The sequence below is a fragment of the Corythoichthys intestinalis genome, chromosome 14, assembly GCF_030265065.1.
Source record: "Corythoichthys intestinalis isolate RoL2023-P3 chromosome 14, ASM3026506v1, whole genome shotgun sequence".
In the NCBI taxonomy this organism is placed as follows: Eukaryota; Metazoa; Chordata; class Actinopteri; order Syngnathiformes; family Syngnathidae; genus Corythoichthys; species Corythoichthys intestinalis.
Window position 1 is genome coordinate 10,475,336 of NC_080408.1, and position 25,707 is coordinate 10,501,042.

A 25,707-nucleotide genomic window follows, 5' to 3' on the forward strand; every position below is an offset into this window, starting at 1 on the left:
CAACCGTTAAATTTGTTAAAATTGCTCCCGTTATTCCATAATTTCCATTCTGTCTACTTTGGACATGCGAAACTTTTAAACTGTTTTATCATTTAAACATAGATACAAGTCAAGATTTTGCAGATTTAGGAGTATTTTAGATAAAAAGGTAATTAGGTTCGCTACAACAGAGCCTTCCAGAGGAGTCTACTGCTTTAAGATGGCGGCTGTTCACTAACGCCGGCAAGTCTGTCATTTCGCATCTAGTTCTCTATACATGTTCTAACACCGCTGTCGTGTGTCATTTCGCATCCAGTTCTACATATATGCGATATCTACCGTAGCATTACGTGGCTGTATGTAGTAGCAACTAGCAACTGGGCGTTGTTTTGTAGCGGCCGTCGGCCACAGTCGACAGTCACACACACAGTCGTGATATTTACTCTCGGTCCGTTCCACATTGCGTCCCAAAGACCGCGCTGACTTTGTTTTAGTTCCGCTTCACCTGGTATAATTCAATAATCGGAATTTGGATGTTTGTGAATCATTCTCGAATCTTCCACAGCCGGATCGCAAATAATCTGAGAATCGGAAATTTTGCACGCTTCTACCTGCTGCGCACAACTGCGGTCCGGCTACTCTCGTGAGCTCTGGTGAGATTGCGCGTGATAACTAGGGGTGCAACGGTTCAGTTAGCCCACAGTTCTGTTTGAACCTCGGTTTTGGGATCACGGTTTCGGTTTGCTTCTTGCAATTTTTTTTTTTTTTTAAACTGCCTTTATTTTGCTTTTAAGAAAATGATATAAACACTTAAAATGTAAAAATGTTCGACTGTTAAAATGCCACTTAGCTCTTTGGCTAGTTTAGTGACTGACTACTGAAATACTCACACAGTAGTAAAAAAGTTACTTGGCAAAGTAACTCGTGTTACCTTTCATGTTTTGTTTTGTTTTCTTCTTTTTTTTCAAAAAAACAAAACAAAACAAAAAAACAGTAACCTTTGCTATGTTTGGAGGTCATTTAATGTTCTGAATCAACCGTTTAAAGTTGATAAAATTGCTCCCGTTTTTGCATTAGTTCCCTTCAGTCTACTTTTGACATGTGAAAATTTCAAAACTGTTTCATTTAACATTTAAAGATAGACTTAAGTAAAGATTTTACTGATTTAGGAGTATTTTAGATAAAAAGTTACCTAGGTTCACTAGGAAGGCTCTGTTGTAGTGAACCTTTCTGAGAAGTTTACTGCTCTAAAATGGCGGCTGTTTACTAACGCTAACGAGACTGACATTTCGCATGTAGTTCTATATGCATGTGATATCTAGGCATAGGTTGTAGGCTGTCGGCTACAGTCAGGAAATATTGGAGCCACCTAGCCTAGCATCACGTTTGCTACAGCGTCACAATAAACACTCTTCCCTCTCCGTGCCTGACATTTCTCGCGTCATTCAACCAACGTATTAACGAACGGAGGAAAAAAACCGTACGAGACCGTACAACCTGACAGGTATGAATTATAGTGGACCATCACAGTTAGGTAGTAGCACTCTGTAGCACGGGACGTCCAACTATCAGTGGTCATGGCGAAACTATGTGCTTTAGCGAAGTCATCTTCGATGGCTTTGCGTGCCATTTCATAAACGTCGGGGAATACGTTGTTGAAGAAATATGTATGTATATGTATGGAGCAATGTAAAGCGGGTCAAGCGTTGCAAATAAATTAACGAAGCCCACCGTGTGTTTTCACTGGTGTCATCTCCAGGGTTGTCCTGCTCTGAGAAAGTGAAATCTGTGGGTGATGCCAGCTGAGGTGCTGGAGTCATAAGTGTTGCCATTAGCATAGGGAACAAGCACTGAGCAATGCTCGCAAATTGTTTTGTTTTTTTTTCAATATTTTCTCTCCCTCCTATTTTCTCTCCCACCGCATTGTAGTCCACGGGTAAACCGAAATGTTGCCACACCGCAGATTTGAAAGAAGCCAGTGCTTCCTCAAAATTTGGTCTCTCCACTCATCCGCTCGCCATAGCTTTTTGTTTTCTTTCTTGTTTCACTTTCACTTCGCTCGTAAGCGAGAGAGGCCGTTACTCGGCTTCTATTACACAGGTGCTTGACAGCGATCAGACATTTACTTGCGGCGGGGCGGGAATTTTTCCACAGCAGTGCTTTACGTCGCACACAGAGCTCGACCAATTCATTCCACAAGCATTCGGAATAAATTAATTGCAAAACCGAAACGGTGCGGTTCAAAAGGCGTATTGAACCGTACAGGGCGAACCGTACGGTTCGGCTTTGAACCGCAAACCGTTGCACTCCTAGTGATAACGTGGCATTAAAAACAACGACAAAACCCACAGAGTCCATATCCAACAGAGAAAAGCAGAGAGAGAGGTGGACTTTATTTTACTGAACATTTTTCCCAATTTTTTTTTTTTTTTTTTTTTGCTTTTACCATTTGTTTGTCACACCCCGACCACGTCAACAACCCGTTGTCAACTATTTAATTGCTGTTTTGAATTACATAACTTGCATAACTGACCGTCCATCTTCATAGCTTCAGCTATGGTGTTCCATGCAGATCAGGGCTGGCCCAGGCCATTTGGGGGCCCTAAGCAAAATAATGCAAAGGGACCCATATTTTTGGCCCACCATTTCATCACAGTGTACTGTGAAACTCATACATGCAATCCAACCCATTCGTCCATATTTTGTGTATTAATCAGATTTTCTTGCACTGCATACTTCAAACTTCTCAGCCCAAATGATTGCCAGTACTCACAGTAGACAGCGCCAAACTTTTATTTTTTTAAGCTTGTAATCAAGTATCAAAACTTACAAAAGTAAAATAAAGCTAACTGTAGTAAACAAAATAGAATATAAATTAAACAATTGCCAGATTGGGGCCCCCCTAGTGGTCAGGGGCCCTAAGCAGCTGCATAGTCTGCGTATAGGCTGGGCCGGCCCTGATGCAGATTCCTTTTAAAACTTTGTGACTTTCCACCCCCATAATGAATCGTTCATCGTCAATGTTCGCTGGTGTTTAAAGTGTAACTAAGCACCTGGCCTGTTGACTGCAGGCCTGGCTGCGCCCATTTTGAAGGCTGTGTCTCCGGCAAAACTAGAAAATAGCCCAAACCATCCGGCGGGCTCCGGCACGTCGGAGATGGTCCGCAGTCAATTTGTAGCGCATATGCGGCTGGTATAATTTGTCTGAGTATAAGATCTGTTTTTTGCAGACGATGTAGTTCTGTTGGCTTCATCAGGCCTCCAACTCTCACTGGAGTGATTCGCAACAGAGTGTGACAAGGTCGGTTAGAGAGTCAGCACCTTCAAATCTGAGATCATGGTCCTCAGTCAGGTTAAAGTGGACTGCCCTGTCCGCATCAAGGATGAGCGAGAGATTGACGGGTGGCTCGGTGTGGCGTCTGCAGTGTTCAGACTCTGCATTAGTCCACCATGGTAAAGAGGAAGCTGAGCCGAAAGGCAAAGCTTACTATTTACCCGTTGATATACATTCCGACTCTCACCTATGGTCACAAGCTGCGGGTTGTGACCAAAAGAAAAAGTTCCTGGATACAAGAGGCCTAAAAGAGTTTCATCAGTAGGATGTAGGCATCAGTAGGCTCTCCCTTAGACTGAGAAGTTCGGTCATCCGGCAGGGCCTTGGAGTAGAGCCGCTGCTCCTTCGCATCGGGAGGAGTCAGATGAGAAGGCTCGGGCATCTGATTAGTTTGCCACCTGGACGCTCCCCTGGTGAAGTGTTCCGGGCACGTCCCACTGGAAGGAGGCCGCGGGACCAACCCAGGACAAGGCGGGGAGAATATGTCACCCGGCTGGCCTGGGAACACCTTGGGATCTGCTCGGAAGAGCTGGATGAAGTGGCTGGGAAAGGGAAGTCTAGGCCAGTGTTTTTCAACCAGTGTGCCTTGCGACAAATTATCCAATGTCGCTTTTTTTTTTTTTACGTCATCGGGCAAAGTTGCAGTAGGAAGGAAGGAGTAGGTAGAAAGTTCTCAGTTGTGTGTAGATGAGCGAGGTATTCCTCGTGTCGTGTTCCAGAACTGCTCGGATTTCTACCATCAGCCACCTAGCTGTCCACGACAATGTGGACCTCACCACGTCTACTGTACATCATCTGATTAGACTCGTCAAGTGTCGATATACACAAAAGTGTCCTTAACATTATATCCAGATTTGACAACCGTCAATCCTCCCCCGGTGTTTTATTCCAACACATTGTCAAGGAAAGATGTCTGATGTCTAGAAATCCAAGCAGCTCTTGAACACGACACGAGCAGCTATCTAACTCCATGGTGCCAAGCAAGCTTAAACATCATCTCCAAACGAAACACCCGTCGCTTCAAAACATGTCAATGGACTATTTTGTTTGCCTTTGTGAGAAAACAGAGAAACAGGCAACTTTTTGGGAGAAAAATCTACAAAGGTAAATGAGAAAGCCCAGAAAGCCAGTTACCTAGTTGCTGAACTTGTTGCTAAACGCAAAAAGTCCCACACTGTGGCAGAGACGTTAATACTACCTACCTGCAAAGCCATTGTCAGCGAGATGATCGGCCCTGATGCGGTCTGATGATTCTGAGCTTTTCAAGCCTAACTGCTAACAGAGAAAGACTAAGAGCTGTTGAAGAAGATTCCTGCCAGGATATGGGCGTTGTGTTCATTTAAACAAACTCAAGTTTCACACTGAGTAAGTATAAATACTGAGAAATTATTTTAAGTTATTTTAAGTCTAATATCCCTCGTCTTAAAGTAAGTAAACATGCGTTTGAGGGGGAAAAAATTGACTGGCACATTAAGCAAGTGTAACGGGGGTCAATGTTAGTCTGAACTTAATGAAAGTACTGTAATTCACTTAATGGTCGGGTCAATTCTTTCCTTTCAACATATGGGAAAACAATCTAAATCACCTATATAACTGAAGCCATTATATAATGCAAATTAGGTTGCTTTGGTGGGGACAATTTCAGCATCCTGAAAAGTTGGTAGTGTTATGTCCCTACCGTCCCTATGCAAACCTACATACTGAAGCAACATCAGCTAGGAAGTTAAGCTTCGGTGAAAAATACGGTTCTTCCGAATGGAAAACGGCCCGAAGCACATACCACCAAACTGGTTCCAAAGTGGTTTAAAGTTTTAGGTGTGGCCACCAAAAAGTCTTGATGTCTTTTATATGAAAGATCTATAGGCAGATATGAATAGGCGAGTGCAAGGAAGGTGGCTTAAAAACACAACTCAATGGCTTGTTTTACTTAGGTTTCCCTCCCTTGCTTTTTACACATAGAGTACCATGGAGTTGCAAAGCAAACAGTTCAATTGAAGGTAGCACTGAAACTCTTTGAAAAGGAAAAGTTCACAAGAGGCCAGGATCATTAATTTTCTGCAAGGACAGAATGTGAAGTGGAAAGACAAAAAAGATATTAAGAGTACTTATCATGCTGTTGTAGAAGAAAAGTATGTTCTCTAAAGCCACGCTAAATTATTTGCTTGGATGGACAAAACAAGCACGAGTTGAAGCGCTCCCTGTATGTAAAGTGTTGTTTCACGTCTTATCTAACACAAATTGAATCCTTAAATGCCTCCTGCACAAGTACCACAGACTAGTAGTGTACAAAAGGCAGCCACATGATGTAGTGGATATCGGGACTAAGAAGCCGGAAGCAGTGCTCCAATGCATTCTTTTCTTTTGCAATACAGTCCAAAAAGGTTCAGCGTATACTTGCTGTGATGTATTTTGTAGTTTTGTGTTTGGAAGTGTCCTTAAATTACACCTCCTAGCAAAAAGTATGGAATCACCAGTCTCGGACGAGTGCTCACTCAGACATTGTATTATGTAGAACTCAGATAAAAAGCTTGAAAAAAAAAAAAAAGAATTAGTTCAAAAGTGCAACTCTTTAGCATTCAGAAACATGAAAAGAAATTAATAAAAAACATTGTGGTGGTCAGTAAATGTTACTTTTATAGCGTAAGTGCAGGAAAATAAATATAGAATCACTCCATTCTGAGAAAAAATATATGGAATCATGAGAAACAAACAAAGAAATAACAATCAAAACACATCTCTAGTATTTAGTGTCACCACCAGGCCCGGAGTGACTAATCGGGAACTTCTGGACGATTCCCGATGGGCCGGCCGGCCAGATGGGCCGGTCCGGGTTTTATAAGGAAAAAAAAAAAAAAAATTACACTGTTATAATTTTTTGTTTGGTATTTATTTATGACAGTGTCACAGAGTATAAATTACATTCTGTTACCGCTGTCCCTGTGGGCCGTCTTAAAAAAAAAAAAAAAAAATATATATATATATATTAGGGCTGTCAAAATTATCACGTTAACGGGCAGTAATTATTTTTTTAAATTAATCAGTAAAATATTTGACACAATTAACGCACAAGCCCCGCTCAGACAGAGTTCAATGACAGTAGAGTGAAATGCCCACTTGTTAATTGTGTTTTATGGAGTTTTGCCACCCTCTGCTGGCGCTTGAGTGCGACTGATTTTATAGGCTTCAGCACCCATGAGCATTGTGTAAGTAATTATTGACATCAACAATAGCGGGCTCCTAGTTTATTTTTTGATTGCATATTTTACAAATTTATTAAAACGAAAACATTAAGAGGGGTTTTAATATAAAATTTCTATAACTTGTACTAATATTTATCTTTTAAGAACTACAAGTCTTTCTATCCATGGATCGCTTTAACAGAATGTTAATAATGTTAATGCCATCTTGTTGATTTATTGTTACACTAAACAAATACAGTCCTCATGTACCGTATGTTGAATGTATATATCCATCTTGTGTCTTATCATTCCATTCCAACAATAATTTACAGAAAAATATGGCATATTTTATAGATGGTTTGAATTACGATTAATTGCGATTAATTACGATGAATTAATTTTTAAGCTGTAATTAACTCAATTAAAAATTGTAATCGTTTGACAACCCTAATATACATATATATATATATATATATTTATATATATACACACACACACACACACACACACACACACACACACACACACACACACATATATACTGTATATATATATATACATATATATATATATTTTTTTTGTCCAGATGCATCCTCGCGTGTGCAGCCGAAAAATACAGCATGCAGCTCCGCCCCTTAATTGTAGTCTGTATTGAGCCAAATTAGCTGCTATCTTGGTGCTCGGATGGATAAAAAGAGCAAGGGTGGCGATGAAAAAATAAGAATTCAAAAGAGAAAAGCACTCGTGAAAGAATCGCCAAAATGCGCAAAAATAGCTCATTTTTTTCATGCAACGACCTCGCTGCCTCAAACTACAGAGGATTACAACGAACGTGGTAAGGCCAGATGGCGAATAAAATGCAACTTGCACCGTGTGATACGATTAGGCATGTGCCGGTATGATATTTTGACGGTGCGATAACCGTGAGCAAAAATACCGCGGTTTCACGGTATCACGGTATTGCAATTATAGCTCCAAAAAATTTTGAGATGTATGGGTTAAAAAAAACAAAACTTTTTTCCATTGAACAGGATTTTTTTTTTTCACACCATAGGTGGAAATTGGAACATGAATATATTGTTAAAATAAATAAATTATCAATAAAAAAATATTTTAAATAAAATTAAACTAAATATAACTTATAGACTATACTCACAGCCACAGCTCAAGTTGCTCAAGATTAGAGCAAGAACAAAATCATTTCTATAAAAAAGTAAAAACACTTCTGAATAAAAATTTTAAAAATTTATACTGCATGCTTTTTTTTTTTTTGAGGGTGGAAAAGCTTAAGTGAAGTTTCGCCATTTTCAGCCACTGTGTCAACTCTAGTCTACATGATTTCATGCCTTTGTGTTAAAAAAAGAACATAAAGAATTCATAAGTTAGTTAAAATTGTATAAGTTAGTTAAAATGTCAATATTGTTGTGGAAAGGTTTCATCTAAAAAAATAAAATAAAAAAAACATTGGGAGTGAGACACCCCTTGATCCAGCGAACGTGGATTTGTGCTTAGGGCAAGATCATCTTTCGCAATTAGCGATCTTTGACGTTATCACTTTTTCCCCTTCATTCAAGCGAATCAAGCTTGTTTTCTCACTCTGCGGCTGTCACACTCAACGAAGTTGCTCTCCCAGGTAAGCCTAGGCTAACAATCATCTTTGTAAGCTTTTAGTTAGTTTGTAAATTGAATTTGAAAGGAAAATGTGTGTTTTGTTTTTGGCGAACTTTTTCCATGGTGCTAATCTGTTGAAGCTACTCACATGGAAAAATTTAATTGTACAACATTTTAAATGTATTCATTTTGTATATTGCACTTACCACGATTTGAGAGCTCATTAAATTGAAGAACAGTACACCTTATGTTTGGAGTATTTGTTTTTGGGTTAGCTGGCTGGCTAGCCGATAGCGTCACTTTCACACACAGCAACAAACGGGAGGGGGTGAGCGCTGCTGCGCCAAGCCGCTTCTGGCTGCATTTTTGACACAAGAAAAATAGCGAATACCATACTACGGTCTGACGGAAAATTTTAGTGGTTTTTAAAACCGCGACGTTTTCACACCACGGTAAACCGTGAAACCGGTAACCGGCACATGCCTAGATACGATAATATGTAATTGTGGAAACTTTGGCTTCTTGTAGAACCTCACAAGGGATATGTAGCAGCAAGCATTAGCCATAATGAACACACCACAGGTGCAGAGCTGGAAGGTAGGATTGCCATGTTGTTCAGTGAGTGAAAATTAGAATTAATATAATCAATTACGTGGCGTTTTTAAAGTGGAAATGGAAAATGGATAATGGTAGGGCTGCAGCTATCGAATATTTTAATAATCGAGTAATCGACTGAAAATTCTATCGATTAATCGAGTAATCGGATAAAACAAATGTCTTTTTAGGTGAAGTGCAATTATAAATATACATTAGAAAACAAGACATTTCATCTAATCTTGAACCATTTTCAGTCAATCAATGTCTTTATTTTCGATGTATATTGTTGAAAATAGCCAACAATTGCATCTCAGATGTAGCTAGAATTAAAAAAAAAGACCAATTCACTGCTTTCACTCAAAAATCTTTTAGATCTTATAAAAAAAAAAGTGTGTGTATATGTATATATATATGTATATATATATATATATATATATATATATATATATACATATATATATATATATATATATATATATATATATACATATATATATATATATATATATACAGTGCCTTGCAAAAGTATTCGGCCCCCTTGAATCTTGCAACCTTTTGCCACATTTCAGGCTTCAAACATAAAGATATGAAATTTATTTTTTTTGTCAAGAATCAACAACAAGTGGGACACAATCGTGAAGTGGAACAATATTTATTGGATAATTTAAACTTTTTTAACAAATAAAAAACTGAAAAGTGGGGCGTGCAATATTATTCGGCCCCTTTACTTTCAGTACCGCAAACTCACTCCAGAAGTTCAGTGAGGATCTCTGAATAATCCAATGTTGTCCTAAATGACCGATAATGATAAATGGAATCCACTTGTGTGTAATCAAGTCTCCGTATAAATGCACCTGCTCTGTGACAGTCTCAGGGTTCTGTTTAAAGTGCAGAGAGCATTATGAAAACCAAGGAACACACCAGGCAGGTCCGAGATACTGTTGTGGAGAAGTTTAAAGCCGGATTTGGATACAAAAAGATTTCCCAAGCTTTAAACATCTCAAGGAGCACTGTGCATGCCATCATATTGAAATGGAAGGAGCATCAGACCACTGCAAATCTACCAAGACCCGGCCGTCCTTCCAAACTTTCTTCTCAAACAAGGAGAAAACTGATCAGAGATGCAGCCAAGAGGCCCATGATCACACTGGATGAACTGCAGAGATCTACAGCTGAGGTGGGAGAGTCTGTCCATAGGACAACAATCAGTCGTACACTGCACAAATCTGGCCTTTATGGAAGAGTGGCAAGAAGAAAGCCATTTCTCAAAGATATCCATAAAAAGTCTCGTTTAAAGTTTGCCACAAGCCACCTGGGAGACACACCAAACATGTGGAAGAAGGTGCTCTGGTCAGATGAAACCAAAATTGAACTTTTTGGCCACAATGCAAAACGATATGTTTGGCGTAAAAGCAACACAGCTCACCACCCTGAACACACCATCCCCACTGTCAAACATGGTGGTGGCAGCATCATGGTTTGGGCCTGCTTTTCTTCAGCAGGGACAGGGAAGATGGTTAAAATTGACGGGAAGATGGATGCAGCCAAATACAGGAACATTCTGGAAGAAAACCTGTTGGTATCTGCACAAGACCTGAGCCTGGGATGGAGATTTATCTTCCAACAGGACAATGATCCAAAACATAAAGCCAAATCTACAATGGAATGGTTCAAAAATAAACGTATCCAGGTGTTAGAATGTCCAAGTCAAAGTCCAGACCTGAATCCAATTGAGAATCTGTGGAAAGAGCTGAAGACTGCTGTTCACAAACACTCTCCATCCAACCTCACTGAGCTCGAGCTGTTTTGCAAGGAAGAATGGGCAAGAATGTCAGTCTCTCGATGTGCAAAACTGATAGAAACATACCCCAAGCGACTTGCAGCTGTAATTGGAGCAAAAGGTGGCGCTATAAAGTATTAACGCAAGGGGGCCGAATAATATTGGATGCCCCACTTTTCAGTTTTTTATTTGTTAAAAAAGTTTAAATTATCCAATAAATGTTGTTCCACTTCACGATTGTGTCCCACTTGTTGTTGATTCTTGACAAAAAAATTAAATTTCATATCTTTATGTTTGAAGCCTGAAATGTGGCGAAAGGTTGCAAGATTCAAGGGGGCCGAATACTTTTGCAAGGCACTGTATATATATATATATATATATATATATATATATATATATATATATATATATATATATATATATATATAACCGTTACGCCGTGCCGTTACGCTTGATAACACACATCACTTAAAAGTTAGGATTTTGAGTTTTTGCAGTGTTCAAAATAAATGTATGATACAGGCTGTATTGGCGCACCAGTGCAACTTGGTGTTTTATCCAGCAATGACTACTGAGCTAAAATTGATAGTTAGCATGATTAAGTTTTTATTTTACACCCTCATCACTCCACAATGCTATCTTATGTTAAAGCCTGTATGTAAGACACGTTAGCCACGCATCGACAGTGGTCATAATTAATTGAAACCTAGCCCTCCGCAGGGCTAACGTTACGTGAGCTAGTAGCGACAGTAACGTTAATCTTATTTATTAGCGCTTAGCGCTCTTTATTAGCGCTTAGCGCGCTACTGCTTTAAGATGGCGGCTGTTTCCTAACGCTGCCCAGACGCGGCCGAGTCTGTCATTGAGGATCTAGTTCAACATACATGTGATCTCTATGAGACGCATCAGACGTTACCTGTACCAACGTAGCATCGTGCGGGCTAGTATTTAGCAACGTCGGCGTCGTTTGTGGCGGCTGTCGGCTGCAGTAAGTTTTTTTTTTTTTCTCCTTCTTCCTCTCCGCACGTGACAGCGCGTTGTCCCGCATTAAAAGTAGTCCAAGCAAAACGTGATGCTGAGAGCTGTCAAAATAAACGATTACTCGAGGTGAATAAAATTACTCGGATCAGTTTTTAAACTCGAGTTACTCGAGTTGCTCGAGTACTCGTTTCAGCTCTAGATAATAGTATCATTTTTAAGTTGTTACAATCTGCAATACGTATTCTTTATTTTTCATATTGTTATGTTGCTATGTTTGTTTTATATGTAAGCACTCATTTTGTTAATATTTGATATTGCAGAAAAGGTCTCATTTAATAATTTATTTTTCAAATGTATCATTTAATATAGTTCTTTTAAAATCCATTTTTAAATTTGTTCAAAATTATGTTGTGCTGCACTTGTTAAAATAAAGCCACCTTGTTAAACAACCATTACCTGCACTGAATTGGAGTACACAGAATTACAGTACACGGCTTTAGAGAAACACATGTATGCATAATGACATTATTTTAAATGAGTGGGCCAGTCTGAGGCATGAAACTCCAGGGCCGAAAATGAGTCCCACTCCGGCCCTGGTCACCACCTCCGGCTTTTATGACAGCTTGCAGTCTTTGAGGCATGCAATTTGGTGCCACTCTCTTTGATTGCAGTTGACAGACCATCCTTCCAGGTCGGAGCCTTGATGTGGACATTTTTTTCCTATTTCAACCACAGGTTTTCAATAGGTTTGAAATCTGGGCTATTCGCAGGCCAGGACATTGACTGGATGAGTCTTTCTCCAAGGAAAGCGTTAACAGTTAAAGCTCTGTGGCATGATGCATTGTCATCTTGGAAAATGATTTACTTATCCCCAAACATATTTTCGATTGAAGGGAAAAGAAAGCTGTCTAAAATTTAAGTGTAAACTTGTGCATTTATTGATGATTTAACCACAGCCATCTCCCCAGTGCCTTTGCCTGACATGAAGCCCCATATCATCAAGGACCGAGGGAATTTAGATGTTTTCTTCAGGCAGTCATCTTTGTAAATCTCACTGGAACGGCACCAAACAAAAGTTCCAGCATCATCACCTTGTCCAATGCAGATTCTTGACTCATCACTGAAAATAACCTTCATCCAGTCATTCACAGTCCATGATTGTCTCTCCTTAGCCCATTGCAGTCTTGTTCTTTTCTGTTTAAGTGTCAATGATGGTTTCGTTTTAGCTTTCCTGTATGAAAATCCCATTTCATTTAGGCAATTTTGCACAGTTCTGTCACATACCTTGACTCTAGCTTCCATCCATTTCTTCTTAATTTGTCTTGCTGTACATCTTCTGTTTTCAAGACATACGGCCTTTAGTTGTTTGTCATGACGTTTGGATTTCTTCCTTGGTCTACCAGTACGCTTAACTTTAACAACCTTGCCATGCTGTTTGTACTTGGTCCAGATTTCTGATACAGCTGACTGAACAGCCCACATCTTTGGCAACCGTATGTGTAGCATTACCTTCTTCAAGAAGTTTGATAATCCTCTCAATGGTCTCAAGAAACATCTCTCTTGTTGGAGCCATGATTCTTGTGAATCCACTTAGTCCAGCAGCCCTCCAAGGTATGATAACTGCACTGTTTTTAACTGCTGACTAACGTGCAGATCTAATCTGAGGCAGGGGCCCAATTAAGGAAAGGAAATTGACTGGGTGTGTCTTTATTTTCTACTCAAAATGGAGTGATTCCATATTTTTTCCTCAGAATGGATTATTTATTTCCCTGCACTTGCTCTATAAAAGTAACATTCACCACCACAATGTTTTTATCCATTTCTTTTAGTGTTTCTGAATGCTAAAGAGTTGCACTTTTGAAAGTCATTATTTTTACAAGCTTTTTTGAGCAGGGTTGAGCATTTTACCCAGTTGTTGTCAAGACCCTTTGGACACTGGGCAACCTGCTCAACCAACTTCCACAGCGACAGCTGCTCCATTCATAAAATATAGCAATACGGCAAATGCCTACAAGGAAAGGTATATGAAGTCAGGTTTCCCCAGGCATGTACTCCACTTGTGAAAGGTCAGAACATATGATTTACGTAAGTTGCCGGACTGCTTTCTTTCTTCCAGTTTTTATGCAAACAAATTTAGCTTTGAGTCTCAGGTCCTGTCGGCATTTTGCATTTGTAGCCCTTTTGTTTGACCAAGGCGTGCTCCTCAGGACAAACTGTTGCAAGTATTTCTTTTGATAGTTTAACACTGGACTTGCCCTAAGGTTCAGTGTATGGAGAACAGAAGGAGAATAGAAAAAAGAAAAGAAATAAGAATGCGACTCACCTGATCAGTGTTGGCAGGTGTAAAGAGGGACTTGTTCACCTCGGCTACATGCTGGGTCACCACCACTCAGCGCTTCAGTGAAGACATCTCACTCATAGATCTGACACTTAAGAGAGGACACATACACGCGTGTTAGCTCACACAGCTTCTTTTTTTTAATTTTAATTTTATTTCATTTTTTATTTTTGCTCTTGTCAGCTAGATGTATTTCGGGTTGACACCATGTGGGGGGCCTGTTGACCCGGGAGAGAAGGTGAGGGGGGTGGGGAAGTCTATGAGCTAAGTGATCTAGAACCCAGTAATTGTGTGAATCCCTTGTGAGTGTAAGCCTGTTGGCAACCGACCGTACGCCGCCCCACCGCCAGTCGCAGCACCGGGACCCCCCCACCCGAGCGCGCCCAATCACATCCAGCTGCACGCGACCCCCGCCACAGATCTCACACAGCTTGAAAATCATGTTGCTTGGATATTATTATTATTACTGTATATTCCTAAATATTAAAAGATTAAGACGACAATGTTGAATTGAATTTTCTTTGACAGGTTAATGCCCAGTTTGGATTCATACAGTACTTATCATATAGAAGTGACAACAGAAGATTTTTATGATATCCATATATTTTTTTCATATTGGATGACTAAAATATAATGCATCGGGATTATGAAATATTTTTCATGTATTAAAAAGACTTGTATAGACGATGTTTACAATTTAAAATCTTTTATATACTTTGATTAATATTTACTCTTTCAACATTTTTTCTCCCTATAATATTACAACCGATTTGGCATGCATTGTCTCGTCTCGTTTTAAATATATGTTTTTCATGTGTATTTAGATTAATGAAATTGTGTACATCAAAAAATGCATCATTATGTAGGCAATTAAAAAAAAAAGATGTATTAATTGTTTCCATTATCCGGATCAAAGTGTTTTTTTTTTTAATTTTTTTTTTATTAGTCCCTTTTTAATTTTATTTTTCAGACCAAATTGCAATTAATCATTTGAATTTTATAGACAAAAGCAAAAAATTAATTCATTCATTTTCCATGTCGCTTTTCCTCACGAGGGCCTTTAATTTTTAATTTGTTTTGCGGCAAAAGGTTGATTTTTTTCAGATGAATCTTCCACTGAATTACACCACAGTCACCGCAAATATTGCAGGAGATCTACTGGAGCCCGCGTGGATCCGAGATTCACTCAGAAAACAGTGAAGTTTGGTGGTGGCAAAATCATGGTCTGGGGTTACATCCAGTATGGGGGTGTGCGAGAGATATGCAGGGTGGAAGGCAACATAAATAGTCTGAAATATCAACAAATCTTAGCGGCCTCTTACATTCCTAACCATAAAAAGGGACACATTCTGCAGCAGGATGGTGCTCCATCGCATACTTCAATCTCTACCTCAAAGTTCCTCAAGGCAAAGAAGATCAGGACTGGCCAGCTTAGTCACCAGCAGTGTCGTTAATAATGGCGTTAGAATATAACGGCATTACTAACGGCGTTTTTTTTTTTCAGTAATGAGTAATCTAATTAATTACTTTTCTCATCTTGGCAACTCCGTTACCGTTACTGAGGCGGAAAAGGCGTGCGTTACTAAGTTGGTTGAATAAAAAAAAGTCTGAGAGAGACGGACTCACCGAGACAAGAGAGCAGAGCAGGAGTGGGGAAGACGCCGTTGCAAACGCGATGCTAGGTGGCTCCAATAATACCTGACTGTAGCCACAGCCTACAAACTACGCCCACATGATACGGTAGATATCACATATTATAGAACTAGATGCAAAAGACAGACACGGCTGCATTGGCAACATGTTATAAGGACTACATGCGTTAGTAAACCGCCGCTATCTTACAGCAGTAGACCTCTCAGGAAGGCTCTGATGAAGAGATCCTTCCTAGCGAACCCAAGTAACTTTTTTTTTTTTTTTTTTTTCCATCTAAAATGCTTCTAAATCGGCAAAATCTTGACTTAAATCTATCTTTAAACGATTAATCAGTTTTAAAACTTACACATGTTGAAAGTAGACAGAAGGGAACTAATGCAATAACGGGAGCAATTTTAACAACTTTAACGGTTGATTCACAACTTTAAATGACTTCCACACATAGCAAAGGTTACTATCTAGTTATCACAATACCCTTGTGTCTAGTTAAGTGGAGGGTAAAGAATTGGGCTAGGGCCAATTGTCCCCAAAACCCTTTAAACTTCACATTGTGTGACCTGTTTTTGTTTTTTTTTTTGAGAAAAAAAAAACATGAAAATTATCACTAGATACTTTGCCAAGTCACTAATTACTCTTACATTCAGGTAACTGAGTTACTAACGCAATTACTTTTTGGGAGAAGTAATTTGTAACTGTAATTAATTACTATTTTAAATTAAAATTAACAACACTGGTCACCAGACATGAACAGGACGAAAGAGGAAGCATGGAAGATGAAACCCAAGAATGTTGATAAACTCTGGGAGGCATGCAAGACTGCTTTCTTTCATGTTCCTGATGATTTGTATGAATCCTTGCCGAACCGCATGGATGCAGTCCTTCAAGCCCATGAAAGTCATACAAAATATCATATTTGGATCTCACAGCACCACGACTTAATTCGCTTTTGTTATGTAACATATTTTTGTATTTGAATTGAATTTGTTCAATTTTCACACTACTTTCTGTAGGCGACAAAACTTTTGTCTTGCCAAAATTTGACCTTTATGTATTTCAGTGAAACAAATACATTTTTGTACATTCAACATCATTTAGGAGGGTCTTAGCTTTCATATGAACCATTCCTGTAACCAATTGAATAATTAAAAATCAGGTTATTAGTAGGGCTGTCAAAATTATTGCATTAACGGGCGGTAATTATTTTTTTGAATTAATCACGTTAAAATATTTGACGCAATTAACGCACATGCCCCGCTCATACAGGTTTAAATGTCAGTTCAGTGAAATGCCCACTTGTTAATTGTGTTTTATGGAGTTTTCCCGCCCTCTGCTGGTGATTGGGTGCGACTGATTTTATAGGCTTCAGCACCATGAGCATTGTGTAAGTAATAATGGAGATCAACAATGGCGGGCTACTAGTTTATTTTTTTGATTGAAAATTTTAGAAATTTTATTAAAACGAAAACATTAAGTGGGGTTTTAATATAAAATTTCTATAACTTGTATTAACATTTATCTTTTAAGAACTACAAGTCTTTCTATCCATGGATCGCTTTAACAGAATGTCAATAATGTTAATGCCATCTTGTTGATTTATTGTTATAATGAACAAATACAGTCCTTATGTACTGTATGTTGAATGTATACATCCATCTTGTGTCTTATCTTTCCATTCCAACAATAATTTACAGAAAAATATGGCATATTTTATAGATGGTTTGAATTGTGAATAATTGCGATTAATTACGATTAATTAATTTTTAAGCTGTAATTGACTTGATTAAAAAGTTTAATCGTTTGACAGGCTTAGTTATTAGCAATTGTTTCTACAAAATGGATAAGCGACAAGACTTTTGTCAGAGACTGTATACTGTATGTCATACTTGTGTATAAGTCGCAGGCCCAGCAAAACTGAAAAAAGTGCAATTTATAGTCCGGAAAATACTGTAGTTGCCATGGAGTATTGCGCACTTATAAAAGATTATTTTCAGTACAAAATTTCAATTGATGTTTATCACGGTGTTCCAACAAGAACAATGAAGACACTGTTGAACACCCCAAGCGTGACTGGAGCGGCTCAAGAAGCTGCTACGCGATACCTCACCCTGCCTCTGGGCTATTTCCACACTACGGAGATGTTTTAGTTTGTGTTGGTCGCACACAATCAACCCATGCTGCTACTTTGACCTCTTGACGGAGTATTGTTTAACCACTCAGCCTGTGATATAACACAAAGCAAAGTCCCCTACTCCCCCTACACTGTTCCGATTGACCCTGTCATCACCAAAGTGGGGTCCAAGTCCTGCATATGTACACACTTTTTGCACGGGAGCCTTTCTTTGTCAATGATTAGCCAGCTTTGATACAGCCAATCAAGTCAATGTGTCAGCCAGGAAGCGCCTCTATGGTCAAGCTGTGACACTAAGAGCCCGCATTCTTCTTCTAAATGAAGTCCTCACTTGATTCCGTTTTCGATAAAGCCGTGCAAGTTCAAGCTTCACCTCATTGTTTGGATTGTTATCTGACAAGATGAGAGGGCCATAAACTCACGAAGGGGGAAAAAAACTCGGCGCAACGTTTCCTGAGGCGCTTGAAGACGTCCAGTTTTTCCAGTCATGACACAAGCACGAACTGTACTCAACAGGAATGCTGAGCAAATGGGCCCACTGACCAAATTCCAGTTCAAGTTAGGACGATGCTCCTTCACTTAGATTTTTGCACATTTCTTTCACAACCAACATTCCCCATAAAGATGAAACTTGTCATTACCAGCAGGGATTTTATGTTCCTTACTTTAATATGAAATAAATGTCTCACCGCACGAACAAAAACACATTATAATGAATAAATAGTTCTACAGAATGTTGAGAACAACTCAATTATTTTTAACTGGTTTCATTAATTTGCAATTTGGTTGCACACATGTTGTGCATTTTTGGTGCGAAACCAAGGGAATTAATTCTTTTGGTGCTGTTGACGTTGATAGACATCCAACCATGTGATTTTTGTCATCCCTCCGTGAATTTAACTACCATAATTTTCCGACTATAAGCCGCTACTTTTTTCCCTCATTTTGAATCTTGCGGCTTATAGTCCAGTGCAGCTTATTTATTTGTGTTAAGATGTAACAATTTAATTGCATCTGCATCATGAGACTGTCATACGACCGTCATAATTGTGACATGACACTACCATGGGCATCACTGAATGTTTATAACAGATGTCATTAAGTATCATCCAGCAAATTATGTCACTAAATCCATTTATGTCCAGCTTGGATCTTTTACATCCATTCAAAAGTGAGATAATTTGCTGGATAACACTAAATGACATGTTATAAGTAGGGGTGTCAAAAGATTAAAATTTTTAATCGAGTTAATTACAGCTTAAAAATTAATTAATCGCAATTAATCGCAATTCAAACCATCTATAAAATATGCCATATTTTTCTGTAAATTATTGTTGGAATGGAAAGACAAGACACAAGATGGATATATACATTCAACATACAGACATACATAAGGACTGTATTTGTTTATTATAACAAATCAACAAGATGGCATTAACATTATTAACATTCTGTTAAAGCGATCCATGGATAGAAAGACTTGTGGTTCTTAAAAGAAAAATGTTAGTACAAGTTATAGAAATTTTATATTAAAACCCCTCTTAATGTTTTCGTTTTAATAAAATTTGTAAAATTTTTAGGGCTGTCAAACGATTAAAATTTTACAATTACAGCTTAAAAATTAATTAATCGTAATTAATCGCAATTAATCGCAATTCAAACCATCTATAAAATATGCCATATTTTTCTGTAAATTATATATATATTCTGTAAAATAATTTGTTGGAATGGAAAGATAAGACACAAGATGGATATATACATTCAACATACGGTACATAAGGACTGTAGTGGGCATTTCACTCTACTGTCATTTAAATCTGTCTATGCTGTCCTCACTCCGAAGCGTCTACTTTTTCCAAAGCTAGACAGCTAGTGAACGACGCCTTAATTATCAGACTTCTTCCTTTTTCATCTGATTTATTAATAAAATGGCCTCAAACCACTGTCCTCTTTAGACCGCAGTGAAACTACAAAAAAAAAGTACACAAGCATTGCATTAGCAACAACGTTAGCTTAGCACGCTATACAGGTTCACTAAACATAAACAAAAGCGTCTCATACAAAAAATATAACATTTCGCTTACTAACATAATATGTACATTCTTTACAACAACCATACTTACGGACAAATCTTGTCCAAGGATCATATAAGCACAACATTACAACGTAGGCGTCAGCCCGAGACGTCGTGCAGTCATATTGAACTGGCAAGAAAGCAATAAACCATGTCGCAAAGCCACCACAAGAGTTCGCTGTTAGACAGCACAAAAAACCTTGCTGTAAAACTTACTAAAAGGCAGAATACTGTCTGAGTGGGACATGTGCGTTAATTGCGTCAAATATTTTAACGTGATTAATTTAAAAAATTAATTACCGTGCGTTAACGCGATAATTTTGACAGCCCTAAAAATTTTCAATCAAAAAATATTCTAGTAGCCCGCAATTGTTGATGTCAATAATTACTTACACAATGCTCATGGGTGCTGAAGCCTATAAAATCAGTCGCACCCAAGCGCCAGCAGAGGGCGGCAAAACTCCATAAAACACAACAAGTGAGCGTTTCACTGTACTGTCATTTAAATCCGTCTGAGCGGGGCATCTGCGTTAATTGCGTCAAATATTTTAACGTGATTAATTAAAAAAATTAATTAACGCCCGTTAACGCGATAATTTTGACAGCCCTAGTTATAAGCAGTCATTAATGCTCATGAGAGTGTCATGTCATACATATGATTGTCTAATGACAGTCTTATGGCATCACTGTCAAATAAAGTGTTACCAAATACCATAACTAGCAATTAATGAAACAACTAGAACAGTAACTGAAGAAATAATTAGCACACAACATGAATTTTGATTGTTATTTACATCTGAAGAGCAGCACTGCATGCTAGGAGGCATGTTGGACAACAAACACATTGACAGTAGGTGGTAGCAAAGGTTGACTGTGTCCCCCGAGGCAGCACTGATGGCCAAATGAAGCCTCTTGAAGCAATGAAGCTTTGCAGCCAATTGGTTCAAAACTTCATGGTGGTTCATTTGGTCTTACGGCAGCCGCATGATGCCACTGTCAAATAGAATGTTACCGGTTCATATCTTCTGGTGTAAATATCCCATCATACAGTGAGGATAGCTGCAGCAGATAGTCCAGTGCGGCTTATTTATGAACAAATGCTGTTTTCGTGTCAAATTTGGTGGGTGGCGGCCTATAACCAGGTGCACCTAATCGTACGAAAATTACGGTAGTTTGTCACATTCGTTCATTCGCTGCCAGACAAAGGTGGGCAGTAACGCGTTACATTTACTCTCTAACATTTACTTGAGTAACTTATTAAAGTAGTTTTACCATGCAATACTTTTACTTGAGTAGATTTGTGAAGAAGAAACACTACTCTTATTCCGCTTTTTTTGGGCTAAACTAGAATACCGTAATTTTCGGATGATAAAGTGCACCGGACTATAAGCCGCCACCCACCAAATTTGACACGAAAATGGCATTTGTTCATAGATATGACGCACTGAACGATAAGCCGCAGCTGTTCTCACTGGAATATGGGATATTTATACCAAAAATATTAACCAGTAAAATTTCATTTTGCATCACACATGCACAGTGGCATCATAAGACTGTCTAAGACCAAATGAACCACCATGAATCTTGCAAACAATTGCAAATCTTCATTGCTTCAAGAAGCTTCATTTAGCCATCACTGCTCCCTTTGGGAAGACAGTGCACCTCTGCTTCCACCTGCTGTCAACACTGTTGTCATCCAACATGCCTCCTAACATGCATTGCAGCACTACAGATGTAAACAACAATCAAAAGTCATGTTCTGTGCGAATTATTTCTTCAGTTACTGTTCCAGTTGTTCCATTAATTGCGAGCTATGGTATTTGGTAACACGTTATTTGACAGTGGCACCATAAACCTGTCATTAGACAATCATAATTATGACATGACACTGTCATGAGTATTAATGAATGCTTATGACAGATGACATTTTGTGTCATCCGGCAAATTATCTCACTTTTGAATGGATGTACAAGATCCGAGCTGGACATAAATGGAGTTAGTGACATAATTTGCCTTAATGACATCTGTTATAAACATTCATTATTGCCCATGATAGTGCCATATCATATTTATGATTGTCTTACAGCAGTCTTATGACGTCACCGTCAAATATAGTGTTACATATTAACCTAAATAAATCAACAAATAGCTGCAGGATTCAAAATAAGGGGAAAAAGTAGTGGCTTATAGTCCAAAAATTACTGTAGTTACATTTTACATTTTAGCCAGAGATGCCGACAGGGGCTTCTCAGTTTCACCAATGAGACGTGGCAACAATAACTAATATCCAGTCAGAGGTAACAATTTTTTTCTCTACTAGAGGGCACTCATGCAATTTGGATGGGTGATGTTTCGATGTTGTTGTGGTCTGAATTTGATGATTTTTGTGTCATCTTTTTGGCCTAATATGGTTGTGTAATTGGTTATAGTGCAGTATAATAATAACAATTCATATAGATGAAGTTGTGCTGAGAAAAAAAATATAAGGTAAGCAAGACATGGTAAGCTGTTACTCACAATGTTACTCATTGAGTATTCTTTTCAATGAATAATTTCATACTTGTACTTTAGTCAATTTTGACTTTTAAATAATGCCAACTTTACTTTTATGTGAGTAATATTATTTAGAAATAAAGCTTCTCTTACTTGAGTAAAATGTTTGGCTACTCTATCCACATTTGCATCCCCACCTCCCAGTTCAAGTGGACTGAACATCTATCACCATCCATAGCAGCCAATGAATTAACACAATTTTCACATCACGCAATCTGAAATCGGGCCAATCGGGCCATTTTTCAGAGGATGGGAAAAGGGTGAAAAGGATCGAGTTCTTAATTTAAAATGTATTCATTTATTCATCATTTTTAAAAAATTAAAAAATAAAATAAAATAAAATTTATTCATTTATTATTATTATTTTTTTTTTTAACTTATTAACCCCTTCAGACCCGCATTTTTTTTTTTTTGCTGGGGAGGAAAAAAAATATGCGATATTTCATGCTTTTATAGGTTATTTTTAATGTTAATGTGTTTTTAATGAGAAATCCTTTTTGAAGTTTCATTTGGTCAGCCATTTTCAAAGAGCCTAAAATAGCAAAGAAGGCGTGCAAAACCTCAAGATTTGATTTCAATGGGTAAAGTTCCATCCAATCATCTCCCAGAATGGAAAAGCAACTCAATTCAGTGTATTTATTGGTTTAGAGACACGAACGTGTCATGTCCTTTAGCAGCATGCTAAGGTCTGAAGGGGTTGAGGGCTAAAAAGTAACAAAATAATCAGAAATACAATGGCATTGCCAAAAGAAACAAAAATATATACGCCGCAACACTCTCAGAAAAAGCGGAAGAGGAAGAACAGAACAGTACTGTAAGAAGTTTGGAATTTTTCTTGAAATTAAAAAAATGAATAAATAAAAAATAACCGATTGAGACATTCCTAATTTAAACAATACATGTACCGGTAATCAAGTAATCTACAATAAGTTTATCATAATCAATCAGAGTTTAGAACAATGATTATCATCATCATCCTATTCATCATCATATTGTCAAGCTTGTTTTCAAATGAATGAAAAATACATCCTATAAAAAACAAAAGCAAACATGTTTAAATTTAGCATATGCTTAGACGTAAACAATAACAATAAATACAATTTAAAGAGATTTCATGTAGTTTTCTCATTTAAAATAATTCAAATGGATCATAAAAAAACAATCATGCTTGCACATACATTTAGGAAAATGGGAGTGTTTGTGTGTATTTTTGCAATCAATATAAAATTAGGATTCATAATCAGGTTGCATTGTTTTAAACTAATGATATTTAACATAAATAGGCTAAATTATGTAGTCGAGTAAAGGCAATATGGTTTAAAATAGATATAAAATAAATACCTAAAAAATGTGTTTAATGTGATTAAATAATTGAAATATTTAGATTGAATAGTAATATATATTAGCAATTTAACCTGAACTAAATACAAAAATACATTTTCCTCATAAATTATTAAAAATATGTGATAGGGAATTGATTGGATTTCATTTAAAAGCTAGTTTTAAGGCTTTGTATGCATGTTTAACTTAAACAAAACATAAAAAACAGTAACCCTTATAATATTTAGACTGAATAGTAGTATATATTAGAAATTTAACCTGAACTAAATACAAAAATATATTTTCCTCATAAATTATTAAAATTATGTGATAGGGAATTGATTGGATTTCATTTAAAAGCAAGTTTTAACTTAAACAAAACAATTGATAAAGTCCAAGGCCGTCCTGTTTTCCTTTTTGCATGCAGCCGTCTTTTGTTTCTCCCTTCTAATGACATTATAAGAGAGACAGGCAGGCTGAATGAATTTGCAGCCATGTTTTGCATTTACACTTTGACATATTTGCCAATAACAACATAGAGCGAGAAATAAAAGTGGGGAGCCTCTTGATACCGTTACACTTTGCGCTCCCGCTGCTCTGTCCTGCAGATGAGACGTCACCCGCGTATTAAATAAAAGCCAGATAAGCATCAGGAGTGCTCATTGTCATGCAGGAAAAAGGCTGCTCTTAACATCAGAAAAGCAGAAAAAGGGGGGAAGGGAAAGAGGGGAACAAACATCTCACCACGTCAGATGAGGCGCTAAAAGCCTCGTTCATTAGTGATATTAGGAATAATTTTCTCTACCTTGCATGACTTTTTCAGGCTTTCCAAATCCCAAATTGTGAGGGATGAATCCCTCGCCCCGAAAACTACTCGTCGGAGGTGTTAGTCCATTGGGAGGAAATTCTTGTGAAAAGTCCAAGCAGGCATGTGGAGTTGTGTCCTCTCATGACACACACCGTCACTCACTCAGGCTGCAATGAGAATCTTCCTCCCTTGCTCACTCTCTCTCTCTCTTGCATGCAAACAAACACACACAGACCCCTCCCCTTGCTCCCCCCGCTACTCCCCCGAGGTGCCCTCCTCTGTCCTGCCTGTGCCATTTGCCAAGGAGGAGGAGGAGAATGTATTCATCTGAGCCCCTGTGGTGACAGATGCTCTGCAAAGGGAGGACATGGGGTGGTGGTGGCGGGGGCTTCATAGAGATGGTTAAAAGAGTAGAGTGACGGGGGTGAGTCTTCATCTTCCTGGGGTTTGCCACGCGTGACCCCCCAGCACGCCAGCGTGGGCCACTGTGTCAAGTTTGGTGAATTAGGGAGGGTCAGCGGTGGGGAGGGGATGAATTTGGATTCAACTAATTTAAGCTTTTATATAGAATGTGGTGGTAGTGGTGGTGGGGTGATCTGTCAGCAGGCGTAACGTCAGGCAGAATTTTGTCACCGGGGCCTTGCCGGGGATTGACCCCCGCGTCAAGCATAGAGAGGTGGGGTTGGGGGCTTTCACTCTACTGCTATAAATACCAGTGAGTCATCCTCCACAAAATAAATAAACGGAAACGAGCGACAGGCGGATGTTGAAGGCAGAATGAGAAATTTGGTGCAGTTATCTCGCAGCATCCAGGAAATAGCCAGCACCAGCAACGGACACAATGCTGCCTCCGCTATCGAATGGGCCTTCAGGAGAGATTAGGCAATTCAGTCAGTTTGGAGAGCTCTGCCAAGTCCCAATAATTTTATTTTGTGTCCTTTTTTGGACACTCCGATTTACATCCCCTACCGTGGACGGTGATAGATATTAGGGCTGCAGCTTAGAGCAGGGCGGTAAACCGAAAATGTACCATTACCGAAATTCTTCATGATGACCGACGTAATTTTGACCATGTCGGTAAATTTGGTAATTTAATAAAACAAGAAAATATAGTCTTTTCATCCCGCTTTGACTCTGTCTTATTGGCTATGTTCAGTCCCCTATAAAAGCAGTCAGTGCGCTTACGTATGGAGTCACGTGGTTTTCAGGAAGCCAAACAAACAGAAGACCGGTATGCTAACGCTAGCGGCTAACGCTACAAGCAGACGTGATGGAGCCGGGCTTAAGGGAGCTTCGCCAAACTTTCACGTGACATTAAGTAAACTCTTGGCGGGTTTCAGATGGGCTTTCACCCGCTGTCCTCCCTGGTTCT

The 25,707-nt window shown here is 38.5% G+C and overlaps 1 protein-coding gene across 2 annotated transcripts in view; it reads right to left on the minus strand.

The window, feature by feature from the left end:
• greb1l (GREB1 like retinoic acid receptor coactivator) overlaps positions 1-24,527 on the minus strand; it is a 96,491-nt gene extending 71,964 nt beyond the window's left edge. For both annotated transcript variants that reach the window (XM_057856609.1, XM_057856608.1), the window contains exons 1-2: positions 24,333-24,527; positions 13,785-13,890 (exon numbers count right to left, since the gene is read on the minus strand). The gene's annotated coding sequence lies outside the window, so the exon portion shown is untranslated. The remainder of the gene's footprint in view (positions 1-13,784; positions 13,891-24,332) is intronic.
• Positions 24,528-25,707: the final 1,180 nt, after the last annotated feature.